Below are 12,271 nucleotides of genomic sequence, written 5' to 3' on the forward strand. Positions count from 1 at the left end.
CTAGGCTCTTCTGATGTCAAGCTTAGAACCTGCCATGACTGAATCCTGTGCTGGCTTCCCTATGTCTTCATAGCATCATTCCCCCTCCGCTGGACCGTAGGCTGTGGCAGGTACTGTAGGACTTCAAAAAACAGCACATTGGCTTGGTCCAGCTGGGGAGATAGAATATAACCAGCAGAAAGCCTAGTGATGCATGCCACCTGAGAAGTATAACCATAAATACTTTATGGCTCTGTTTCTCACTTTCTCAGAAATTTTTCAAATGACTGTTGGAATTTTCTCTCACTTTCCCTGTGAGTGAAGAAAACATAAAAACACTACATTCTAACCCAGGCAACTTCAAGTACCTGAAGACTAAAGAACAAGTACAGCCTAAGCAGTCATGTTTTTGATTATTGCTACTATCGGTTAAAAACAGGTTATAATAGTCCTTGTTTGATATTCATATATATATAATAATTTATAGCTATTTTTTTTGGCTATGTAGTTCAGGATGGTCTTGAACTTACTACTTAAACGAAGCCATCATGACACTTGCACCAATCCTCCTGTCTCAGCCTCTGAGCACTGGGATGATAGGCATGCACCCACCACACTGGACTAACATTTTCTTTACAAGTTCTGGTGACTGCATACTCTGACTTTCTTTTCAGATTGTAAACTGACTTTCTAAAATATGCAAAAAGTGAGCTGAAATAAAATATAATGATACAAGAAAAAACTATGACTCCATTATTTCAAGTCATGTAACATTAGTAGCAAAACAAAGTATCAAACTCAGTTGTCCCTGTTTTCTGGTCCTCTTCTGTCTCTGTATTCCAGTTAATACACAGAAAACAGAGTTGTTCTTTTTTTTTTTTTTTTAACAGGGTTGTTCTATAAAGTTCTGTATTTTACAATCTCTTTAGCGGATTGAGGACCCTTATACTAAATCTTTTGTCAGGACTGTCTTCATGATTGAACCGTACTGACTTCCACCACTAAACTACACCTAAGTGAATCTAATCTGACCTTTGGAACAACGTGGAAGATAGTCTAGAACCAAGTCTGAGCCATAGTAATAAAAGGAGTAGGATGTATCTGATCCTAAAAGACTTTGTGAAGTTGAAATATTAGGGATAAATGGCATGATTATACAAGCAGGAGCATTTCAGAGCATCTGGTAGGTATGCATGAGTGGGGCTTTGGGAATAATGCTCTCATATGTAAGCATCTGGGAGGAGGAGTGGAAATGGGGCCATCTTATTAGAAACTATGCCTTGCTATTAAACCGTGACTTTCGGCATTGTGTAGCCCCAGAGCTGGAAAACTTCCGCTGGCAAAAAAAGAAAAAGAGAGAGGAGAGCTGTAGTGCAGTTGCTGAGGGACATACAGTAGACACAAAAGCGCCTTCTGAGAGGCCCTCGGCAGAGGCAGCTTGTACCGGCAGGCCTGCTCCTCTCAAAGATGGGAATCAGATTCTTTCCCCAGGGGGTTTCCAGCTAGTTTGCACTTCAGAAAAACCTTTTCTTTCTCCTGCTGTTCACGCCCTGCAAAGAATTTTCTTCCAACCAAAGAAATTGTTTTATAATCAAAGATCTTTGTCTTTAGTAGTTGGGCATCAAAGAAAGTTTGGAGGAGACTGGGGGATTATGTGAGTGCCTAGAATTTATTGTGAATGCAAACTTGCAACATTAGTCCTCCAAAGAGTTCCCTAAAGAATAAACTCATCTCAGAGCTGGGAGACAGCCTAAGATAACTAGGTCTTTATTCTTCCTGTTTTGGATGTGCTGCAATAAGATACAAATGAGTTGAGTGGCTCTGTTTGGACTTAACTCATGAATGTTTGGTTCTTGAGGTGCAGACTTACTGGACGAAGTCCCCCTACATTATCTGCCCATTTGAAACCTGACATTTGGGAATGTCAACACTATTGATAAACTTGAAACAACAACAAAAACTCTCTTTTTTAGCCTTTTAGTAATTTAATTCTTGAGAACCTAGAGTATCTCCTAGGGCAGTTGATGATATCACCGAATTTAGGGAGCCACATTCCCTGCATTCCCTACTGTGCCAAGGTGTGGGTGAGGTCATTTTCTCCCACAGAGGAAAACCTCAGCACCCCGAGGGCCTGAACTCGGTTTTGGCAGGTAAATGAAGGAGGAACTTACTTTTGGATTTAAATTGATTGAGTCAGGCATAAAGAGACACTACCATGTTAAGTACCAGTGCTACAACAACCTCATCTCTGGGGCCCAAATGGGCCATTTATCATTTAATGAGAATTAGAACTATACCTTTAAGAATAATTTTCTGAGTAAGAACAATGATTCATTTAATACTTTGATTCTTACACCTTGGGACATTTAGAGGACATTGCTCTGAGATTTTGACTCCCTCTTAAATATCCTTCTCTGTATCCATGAATTTTCCAAGTTTTTCAGGAATTCATTTACAGATTATCTAACTTTGCTTTTGAGAGCAGATTTAAAAAAAAAAAAAAAGATTAGGAAAAATGAAATGATAGGGCAGATTTGGGCAGAATCATGCCCAGGGCAAAGTACATTCGTGTTGTTGTAATCTTGGTTCTGTGGTTATGAACTGAAGAGCTGAAGAGAGTATTTGCTCTAGAAGAGTTCCAGTCTCTTTGTATGCCTTCTTTGCAACCACAGGGTAGTGGTTGGAAATAGGATTCCAGGAATACCAAAAATGCTCAAAATTTCCAATAGTGGCTGCTACAGTGCCCCCACAAGGACTCCTTGAGCATTCTTCTTTGTAGCCTTCTTGGCCCTCTGTGGTCAGCAGCCTCCATCACCAATCACAAAGGCTTGCCCTGGAGACAGTCATGGTAAAAATCATCAAAAATTACCTATCTTTGCCATTAGAAGCAATGCTTTACTTTTTTACTCTGTTCTAAATTACCAAGTTACAATTTTGTTTTTGTTTTTTAAGAAAAAGACAATCTCTTTATATAGAATCAATTGACAATTCTCAGGAATGTAAATGCACATTGGTTTGTACAAGAAAAGTACAAGTCTGTGAAGTAAGCAGGATCTGCCAGAAATTTTTATGTGAAAACTTACTTGTGTTACTCCTGTGTAGGTATTAGGTTACAGTTTGTTTTCTCTCTGTCTCTGTCTGTCTGTCTCTCTCTCCACTAGAAATACATGAATAAAATTCACTCAAACTAGTTTATATAGGTGAATAGAGAAGTGAGCTATGAGGGAAAAAGCCAATCCACAACTGACTTCATTTTATAGTCTTATTTCACCTGAGGTATATGTGCTTGAACCAAATTAATATTATTATATAAAATGCCCCAGTTTTTCAAGCAGTGTTGAACTTTAAGGTATGGAACAGGATATGACATTTTGTTTCCATTTTTTGTTTTGTTTTCTAACAAGAAGTTTGAGTTGGAGATTTTCTGGCAGGCTTCCATACGTCTACCATACCACCTCTCCTGGCAGAGACAATGAAATCAAAAGTCAAGTTCTTTATGACTGCACCTGCCTTATAAATGCTGCCAGAAGATCTGATTTTCTCTTGTAGGTAAACTCTACCTAGAAGCTAGTACTCATACCCAAACAGTGATTGTATGACTCCAAATCTGGATATTCCAGCTCAAGGAGGGTTAGCTAGAAGTAATTTTCCTATTGACTTCTTAGGTAGTTACAGGCATAGTATTTGATGATTATTTTATTGTTTGTCAAATGGAGGAGATATAATTGTTTGGTTTACCTGGTTTTCAAGACTGTTGTTAGACTCTACTAATGATGAACAATAACTTGGTAATTTAGTATTTGAACACTATTTTGTATGATTCTGCATCTAGTAGACATAAATGAAGGTATGATTGGGGCCAAGGATTTAGCTCAGCGGCATAAGCACCTTCCTGGCAAGCACGAGGTCATGGGTTTGATCCTTGATATCCCCCCCAAAAGGGTATGATTGATCCAAAATAGATCAGAAATGTATTCCAAAGTCAGACCACCATGGAGTCCCCAGGAGTAAGAAGGTACATTTTTCCTAGCTGCATTCTTTTCTCAGAAATGGCAGCTTATCCTACTGGCCACCAGTTAAGTGCTGTTTGATTAGGCAATTGCTTTGGAGGCAACAAAATAACTTGATGAGAATCTTTCTTCCTTTTGAATTATCAGAGTGCTTCTTGGGTTCCCTCAGGGCAGAATTAGTTTATGATCTTCTAACTGTACCTGTAACTAGAAGAACATAATTCCTTTCACAAATCAAATAATTGAAGATAATGTACCCCTCAAATGATGCTGTGTGCACAGTTTCCACATATAATGATGTAGTATGATAATAAGACATAAGGGTTCTCTAAAATGAGTGGCAACGGCCTGCAGTGAAAAGTGCTCTCTGTTGATTTGTATTTTGTCTCAGATCTGATACTTCTTAGTTTTATGACTTTAACAAAAATTACGTAACGTATTTGAGCTTGTGTCCCCATAAATAAAATGGGGATAATAGTAATAAATGGCCTACCTGAAATGAAATAATGAACTGTCTTTGAACTTTGCATATATAAAGTATTATTACTAGTAGTAATTAGACGAGCTTCTTACTTATTCAGAAAAATTAAGTCTGAAAGTTAATGATTTGGGCACGGTTAACTTATTTGGTATTAGACTACAGTAACCTATTTGTATTTTTTATGAAGCGAAAAAGCTAAAGCTTAAGTTCCAAAATATTATGGGTGAAATAGCCAATTAATGTTACCCCGTCTAGTACAAGAGGCTTAGAAAATGACTAAGGGTGTGTGAGTTCCAGAGCAGGGGCTTGAGTTCCCTAACTGCCTTACTGGTGCTTTGGTGAGTTACTTGCCTACTCTGAATCTTTGTTCACGTGGCTGCCCTACTTTGGTAAGCCCAGTAATTGCCTTCCATGATCAGAGGTGACCACTGACACAAAGTAGCTGTTTTCTAAGTTTTTGCCTATCAGAGCCAGGAGCATCTTAGACACATTGTTTGCCACTCTTACGGCATTCTTTTTTGGAAAAAATTTCCAAGTATTTCTTTGTACTGCTGCTACTCTGAAGCAACTGCTCAGAATGTTGAGGTTTCAACTTCTTGTACAACCTGCTGAGGGCTGGAAGGAAAAATGCTCAGGATTTTGAAGGAGACTAATTTACCCAGTTCTTTATACTTTGCTGGCCCCAACATGTTTTTTGAAACTCAGCAGATAACATTCTGTAGGCTGCTTGGAAGTTATCCCACAAGTCCCCGAGACTCCTAGTTCTCCATCTAAAAAGAACTGTACAAAAATAATGATAAACAGAGTTTTAGTCATTGCAGTTATAAATATTGGTGGCCCTGACAAATTTTCAGGTAAAGACCGTTCATTCTTTGAGCCATCTCAGAGACTAATCTGCAGAATGAAAAAAAATCTATATTCAGTGTTTTATAACTTTACCAATTTGAAGTCTGTTCCCCAAATAGGTAAATAATGGGATAAAGGTAATTATGGGCTTCCTCATCTTTCCTAGTTACCTGTTCCCTGTCATGATTAAACACAGTTTATAACTCTTTTGGAAACAAACTCAATTACCATTATTATCCTTTCAGCACTTGCATGGTATTATAACTCATTTCAATCATCGGTACAACATAGTGGGAGTTAGGAGACAAGGTGGGTGGAGGTAGAGGTAGAGAGGGACAACTATTTTCCCTTTTATTGGTTTTGGATAGTATCCTGCCTCTCTGAGAAATCTGTTTTCTTCCTGAAGCCTAATAAAGATTAGCAAGAGATGTCTGCAAAGCATTTGAGGCTCTTTGAAATAAAGCAGGGATAAATACTCAGTATCATTGTTATTATCATTACAAAGGAGAGCCCAGTTTGTAGTGTTTTGGGTCACTTCCAGCGGTTTTGTTTGATGTTCATGGTTCCTTTTTTGACCTTTACTTCTTGATATCTTTATACATTTATTGAGGTTGTTGGACAAAGTCTTGATATCTCTAAGCAATAGGGCAGTAAGAATGAATGACTGAAGCTGGGCGTGATGATGCAGGCCTGCAAATCCAGCACTCAGGAGGCTGAGGCAGGAGGACTGTTGTGAGTTTGACGCGAGCCTGGGCTACATTGTGAGCTCAAGGTCAGCCTGAACTGTGAAGTGTAGTAAGACTGGGTCTCAAAACACACACACACACACACACGAATTTCTTCCTAGGAACATTGTCAGTACAGCCCTATCTTCTTACTATGTAAATTATATCATGCTAAAAATAACCATAATCCTATCCTTATAATGTTATATGGTACTGAAAAAAGGTTAGATTATGTTCAATATGATGTATTTAGGCAGGAAAATATACCAGTAGGTTTCAGAACTACAGACTGAAATTAAAAGGACTTCTTAATTCTTGGAATGGTAAATTGAAACTTTTATTACGATTATTAAAGGGCCTGTGAAAATCAGAATATCCTGGTTTTTAATTGGCAATTGTATTTTTTGGTTTTTTGAGACAGGGTCTTGCTTTGAACTTCAGATTGGCCTTGAACTAACTATGTAGAGCCTAGGCTGGCTTCAAACTCGCAGTGATCTTTCTCTCTTAGCCTGATTGCTGAGTTTACAGGTCCGTGCCACCATACTCACCCCCAATCCTTGTTTTTTCACTTCTTTTTTTTTTTTAACCAGGGATTGAACTCATGACCTCACACTTGCCAGACACGTGCTTGTGCTACTGAACTAAACTCCCAGCCCTTTTTATTTTATTTTTAAAATTGCTGCTGACCTTTCATTTTGTTTGTGAAGTTGTTATGTTTGGTAAGGATGAGCACATTCTTCATAGTCCTAATTGATGAATTATTTGTTTTGATTTAAAATATTTGTTTATAAAAATTTTTTTAAAATATTTACTTATTTATTGAGACAAGATCTTTTTTTTTTTTTTTTTTTTGTCTTTTTCGTTTTTATCGGTACCAGGGATCGAACTCACGACTGCCTGCTTGCAAGGCAGGTGCTTATGCCGCTGAGCTAAATCCCCAGCCCCCGAGACAAGATCTTACTAAGTTGTCATTAGTGTACTCAAATCTGGTTTTCCTGACTCCACCTCTATGTAGTAGCTGGGATTATGTGTCCTACCATGACTGGCTGTTTTAAATTTCAGATGAAAGGGGGCTGGGGGTTTAGCTCAGCGGCATAAGCGCCTGCCTTGCAAGCAGGCAGTCGTGAGTTCGATCCCTGGTACCAATAAAAAACGAAAAACGAAAAAGACAAAAAAAAAAAAAAAAAAAAAAAATTTCAGATGAAAGCCGGGCATGGTGGCTCACGCCTGTAATCCCAGCACTCGGAAGGCTGAGGCAGGAGGGTCATTTGAGACCAGCCTAGGCTACAAAGTAAGCTCAAGGCCAGCCTGAACTGCACAGTGAAACCCTGTCTCAAAAAGACAAAAATAAATAAATAAATTTCAGATGATTATCCTAAAGTCAGTTTAGTTTATACACCCACATATTTTTCCCTTTGGCTTTTCAATTGAGTACCTCCCTTCTCACCTCAGTGTCTGCAGTTTTTTAATTTTATGTTTTTGTGCTGAGATTCAATCCAAGGTTTGTGCCTATTATGCATGTGCTCTACCATGAAATACACTTCAATTTCCTATAGAGTTGTATAGGAACTGAATTCAGTAGTTCCTGTACAACTCTATAGGAAATTAAAGTTGAGGATGGTATATAGCATACCAATCACTGATAGAAAATTATTTGAAATTATCATGTTTGATTTTTGCAAAAGCAACTACTATATCTACAATGATAATGGGAGTTAAACTATAGAGCACTCTGGAAGGCTGAGGCAGGAGGACCTCAAGCTGTAGTCCAGCCTGGACAACTTAGCCATTTAGTGAGACTGTGTCTCAAAAAACAACTGGGGATTTGTTCAGTGTGAAGGCCCTGGGTTAATTCAATTTCCAGTGCTGCCAAAGGGATGAGAGATTTTAAAAATGAGTATTTAAGTTAGATTGAATATATGCATGTGTATATATACATATGCATAGGAAATATAGAGAATATATTCTATATTGTTTACATTCTGTGCAGAGCACATGTATTGTAAATGCTAACCTTCAATCCTTACAATCTTCTAGGCAAATGTTGAGCCAGTCTCTAAAAATATGCCTTTGGAGACCCTGAAGCCAAGTTGATTAGTTCTGCTACTTGCCTGTTCAGAGTATGGTCACATGCAAAATGCATACCTTATGATAGTGCTACTTTTGGCTCTTTTCCATCAAGTACCTTCTTTCACTCATAATTTTAATTTTAAAAAATCAAGTCTAACCTCTTCAAAAACTAATTTCTTTTTTTTTTTTCATGTCAGATGGGTAATGTGCCGACGTCATAACAAGGTTCAAAGGAGGCACGTGTCATGCATAGAGCATGAACACCCAATCATCACGCTTATGAACCTCAGGTTCAAAAACTAATTTCTGTCCCTTTGTTTCAGCTTGGTCTCAAATTCAACATGAATTTGAAAGTGGATCTGAATTTTTCTTTTTCCTGTAAAGGTTTCCCTATTCTCTCCTGAGTTGTGCAGTTTATCTCACCCCTTAAGAATTCTAACTTACATAATGGTCCTTCTGTTTCTTGTCTTTCATTTTCATTTTTGGGGCCATTCAAAATAATCAAATATTTTTTCTCACCATGAAAAATTTTCACTTTGTATCCTGTGTATTATTTAGATTGATCTTATGTAGGTTGGGATTTTGATGAGGCTTCAAACGCCATCTACGCCATATATGCACTAGGTTACTCTCTGAGTTTCATTAAATGTTATAAAATAACCCTCATTTTGTTGAGTAAGTTGGTGTGTTGTTGCTATTGTTCACCTGGAGGTAGTTTTTTGCAGGCTCCATTAACAGACAACTGAACCGCAAGACAGGCTACCTGCTGACAACTGTGTCTTCCCATCAGAAAGAGATCCTTCTTTTCCTCCCTATCAAATGAAAGCTTAGATTTAGAGAAAATTACAAAATACAGAAAATGAAAGAGAAAAACTGAAATCACAGCATCTGTGGTTTTCTCTATCCTTAATCGTAAGGCAACTTCCTACAGGATTTTATTGTAATATGTGGATGAAATGTTTGTAATCATCCCTTTGCAGTTTGTTTAGCAGTAGTTCCTAAGCAGCAGTTCCTGCATCATCTAGAAAATTTTTAGCTAAAGGAACCATATTTCATTTCTTTGTCTCGAGCTGTAGAGGCAGTGTAATCTTTAACATTTGATTTGAGGGAATCAAACTCAGGACATTTTTGCTAGGCAGGCACTACACCACTGAGCTAAATTCCCAGACCCTCCTCCCCACTTTATTTTTGAGACAAGTTCTCACTTTGTAGCCCGGGCCTGCCTAGATTCACAGTAATCCTCCTGCCTTAGCCTCATGAGTGCTGGGAGTATAGCCATGTGCCACTGTACCTGGCTGTATGTAGTCCTTCTTCCAAAAGAATGTTTTTCAGATTTTTATGTTTTATAGCTTTCTGATTTCACTTCCATAATATACATGCTTATCAGAAAACTATCTATAGGAGTAGCTCAAATATACACAATAATAAATCATCCTTTCTAAACAAGGAATAACTTCATACTATTGTAGGTTTATATATATATATATATATCTTCATAGCTATTGTAGGTTTATATATATATCTTACCATGAAACTAAATCTCTGATCAGAAACAATTGAGGTAAAGCTGGACATACAGTACACACCTATAATCTCAACACACAGCAGGCTGAGGTAGGAGGGCACCACAAGTCTGAGGACAACCTTGGCTACATAGTGAGTTCAAGGCTAGTCTGGGGTACATAGGGAGACTCTGTCTCAAAAAACAAAAAACTTCTGAGGTGTGTGTATGTTTAAAGCTAGAGAATTTAACATCATGTTGTATTGCCTCCTATGGATTATCTTTCCATAATCTTTGCTTTGGATGGTCCTTTGCAAAGGTCTATGATAGACCTTTTGGCTGTCACTAAGCCATTACTATTATTTTCCCCCAAAGGAATTCCAGATCCTGTGTAAGACTTGCCAGTTTTGAGCTGGGCATTTAGCTCAGTGGCCTAAGCACCTGCCTGGCAAGCCTGAGGCCGTTTAATCTCCAGTGTTTCTTATCTATTTTTCATATATTGTCAATCTGTCCAAACAAACCTATTACATGGAAAACTGATGAGAAACTGTTTTCCTCTTGATATACTTTCTAGGAGGCTCAAAGGGCCCCACATACCTTGAGAGTCCTAATGTTTAAAGACACAACTGTTGTTCAGTGGTGCTAATGCATCTGGAACAGTCACTATTGCAATGTGTGTACCCTTCCTCTTGTTCTCCCTGAGATATTCATGTAGGTGGCCTAGTCCTTCCCAGAGAACATGTGCTTAAATTCTGTCCTTTTATTGGCTGGCTTTGAATTTCTGTGTATTAATCTCTTTTATAAAATACTGCCTTAAATGGAATGCTGAACTATCTGCATATTTCAGAGCTACGGTGACATTACATTGTTGCTCACTGATTTCTTGTTTTCCTAATAACTTTGTAAATTGTGTATCTTCTTTTGTATGTAACCTAACCCATTCCTCTTAAGTCTGACATCAAGTCACAGGCTGAAGACATCTATGTTCTCTTCCTCCTTTAAGGCTACTTTCTAGAAGATTCTAAAGCATTCTCTGGAATTCTAAAATTCAACATCAACTGATATGTTTATTTTTGTAGTTTTACTTTTTAATCTTACTGGCGACTCATATTCTTTTTCACAGTTGCAGTGCAATTGAGGTCTCTGTGTTCTGAAAATCAAACTAAACTCTTAATTCCTAAGAGAGAAGATTGTAGTAGATAGAAGTCTGGGGACCAATGGATGTGGTTCTGTGAAGCAGTTCAATAATAGCCAACTGTGTTTCTATTCACAGCTTTGTGGGTTCTGTTCAGTGGGAATGAATGCACATAGGGGCTAGGGTGGAGCTCAGTGGTAGAGCATGTGCTTAGCACATGCGAGGCCCTGGGATTTGTTTCCAGCATCAAAACCAAAACCAAAACCATAGTAAGTACACATGGGTTATAGTCTGTTGTGGAACACACGAAGCATTACATTGAACCTCAAAACAAACAAAAAACCAAATCAATGTAGGTTCCTAACTTACATTTTAATCAAAATAGTAATAGTAAGTGCATCGTCTCAATTTAGATCACCTGCACAGAATAGTCTTTTAACATGAGGACCCATCTCCTGGGACATGAGTGGGCCACCAGCTGCTCTACAGTGGAAAGTAAAATAACCATATCCGATGGAAGCTGCAGGGCATGTTCAAAGAAATGATGAAATAGTGCTGGTTATACTTCTATACAGATAAAAGAGCATGAGTTGTATCCATTGTCACCAGATTCATTTGTTCTTTCTTTCTTCTTTCTCTTCTTCTCTCCATTTTTTTTCTCTTTCCCTTTCTCTCTTTCCCTTTTTCTGTTTCTCTTTCTCTCTTTCCTCTTTCTTTCTTTCTTTCTCTCTTTCTTTCCTTCCTTCCTTCCTTCCTTCTTGTCCTGGGGATTGAACTCGAGGCCTCACACCTGCTAAGCATGTACTTTACCACTAACTATACCCTTAGCCTCCAAATTTTTTGTGAGGGAATTTTGTGATCAGTTGTATGATGTCTTCAATATGTATGGAAACTAATCCTCTTTAGCTTTTTGAAGATAGATATTCCCCTTTGAGAGTTATTGTAGTGATAATAGTTTTGGAGTGAGTGTACAAAGCTATCTTACATATTGATTTTAAATTATTTGCCCTGAATTTTAGGGATTGCTGCTTGTTCTACTTTTACATGTATTCAGAGGACAACAAGTACTCAATAAAGACATCATGAAAGCCTTTATCTTCCTCTGGAGTCTATAAGATAGCATATAATTAAACAACAATTAGACTCTGTTCCCTGGATTAAGTACTCTGTAATATTTGTGTACTCAGAATGTTTTTCCACCATTATTGGTGATAAGCATATTTTTCTGTCATAAACTAGCTGATTTCCCTTTACATCTCATTAATGCTCAGTATATATTTGTGTGTAGAGCATTTTGATATTTCTCTGATGCCATTTATTCTCTTAGGACTAACCTCAATAAAGAGGTGTTTTGCCAATTCCTCCTTTTTTTTTCCCCCCAGTGGACTGGGGATTGAACCCAGGGCCTTGCACTGAGCTACATCCCCAGCCCTGTTTCATTTCACTTCATTTTGAGTCAGGGTCTCACTAAATTGCCTAGGCTGGGGTCAAATTGGAAGTCCTTTTGCCTCAATGTCAAATAGC

General features: G+C 38.0%; 1 protein-coding gene and 1 non-coding gene across 3 annotated transcripts in view; one reads left to right on the forward strand and one right to left on the reverse strand.

Moving 5' to 3' along the window:
* The window catches only part of Rnf43 (ring finger protein 43), a 62,269-nt gene that overhangs the window by 12,984 nt on the left and 37,014 nt on the right, over positions 1-12,271 (forward strand). The gene's annotated exons all lie outside the window — the stretch shown is intronic.
* On the reverse strand, positions 8,303-8,404 carry LOC111755971 (small nucleolar RNA U13). The gene has a single exon (XR_002790501.1). It is a non-coding gene; the product is annotated as a small nucleolar RNA U13 (small nucleolar RNA).

Source organism: Cavia porcellus, unplaced genomic scaffold (genome assembly GCF_034190915.1).
Source record: "Cavia porcellus strain 051 isolate PalLab524CR breed Dunkin Hartley unplaced genomic scaffold, mCavPor4.1 scaffold_6, whole genome shotgun sequence".
NCBI lineage: Eukaryota > Metazoa > Chordata > Mammalia > Rodentia > Caviidae > Cavia > Cavia porcellus.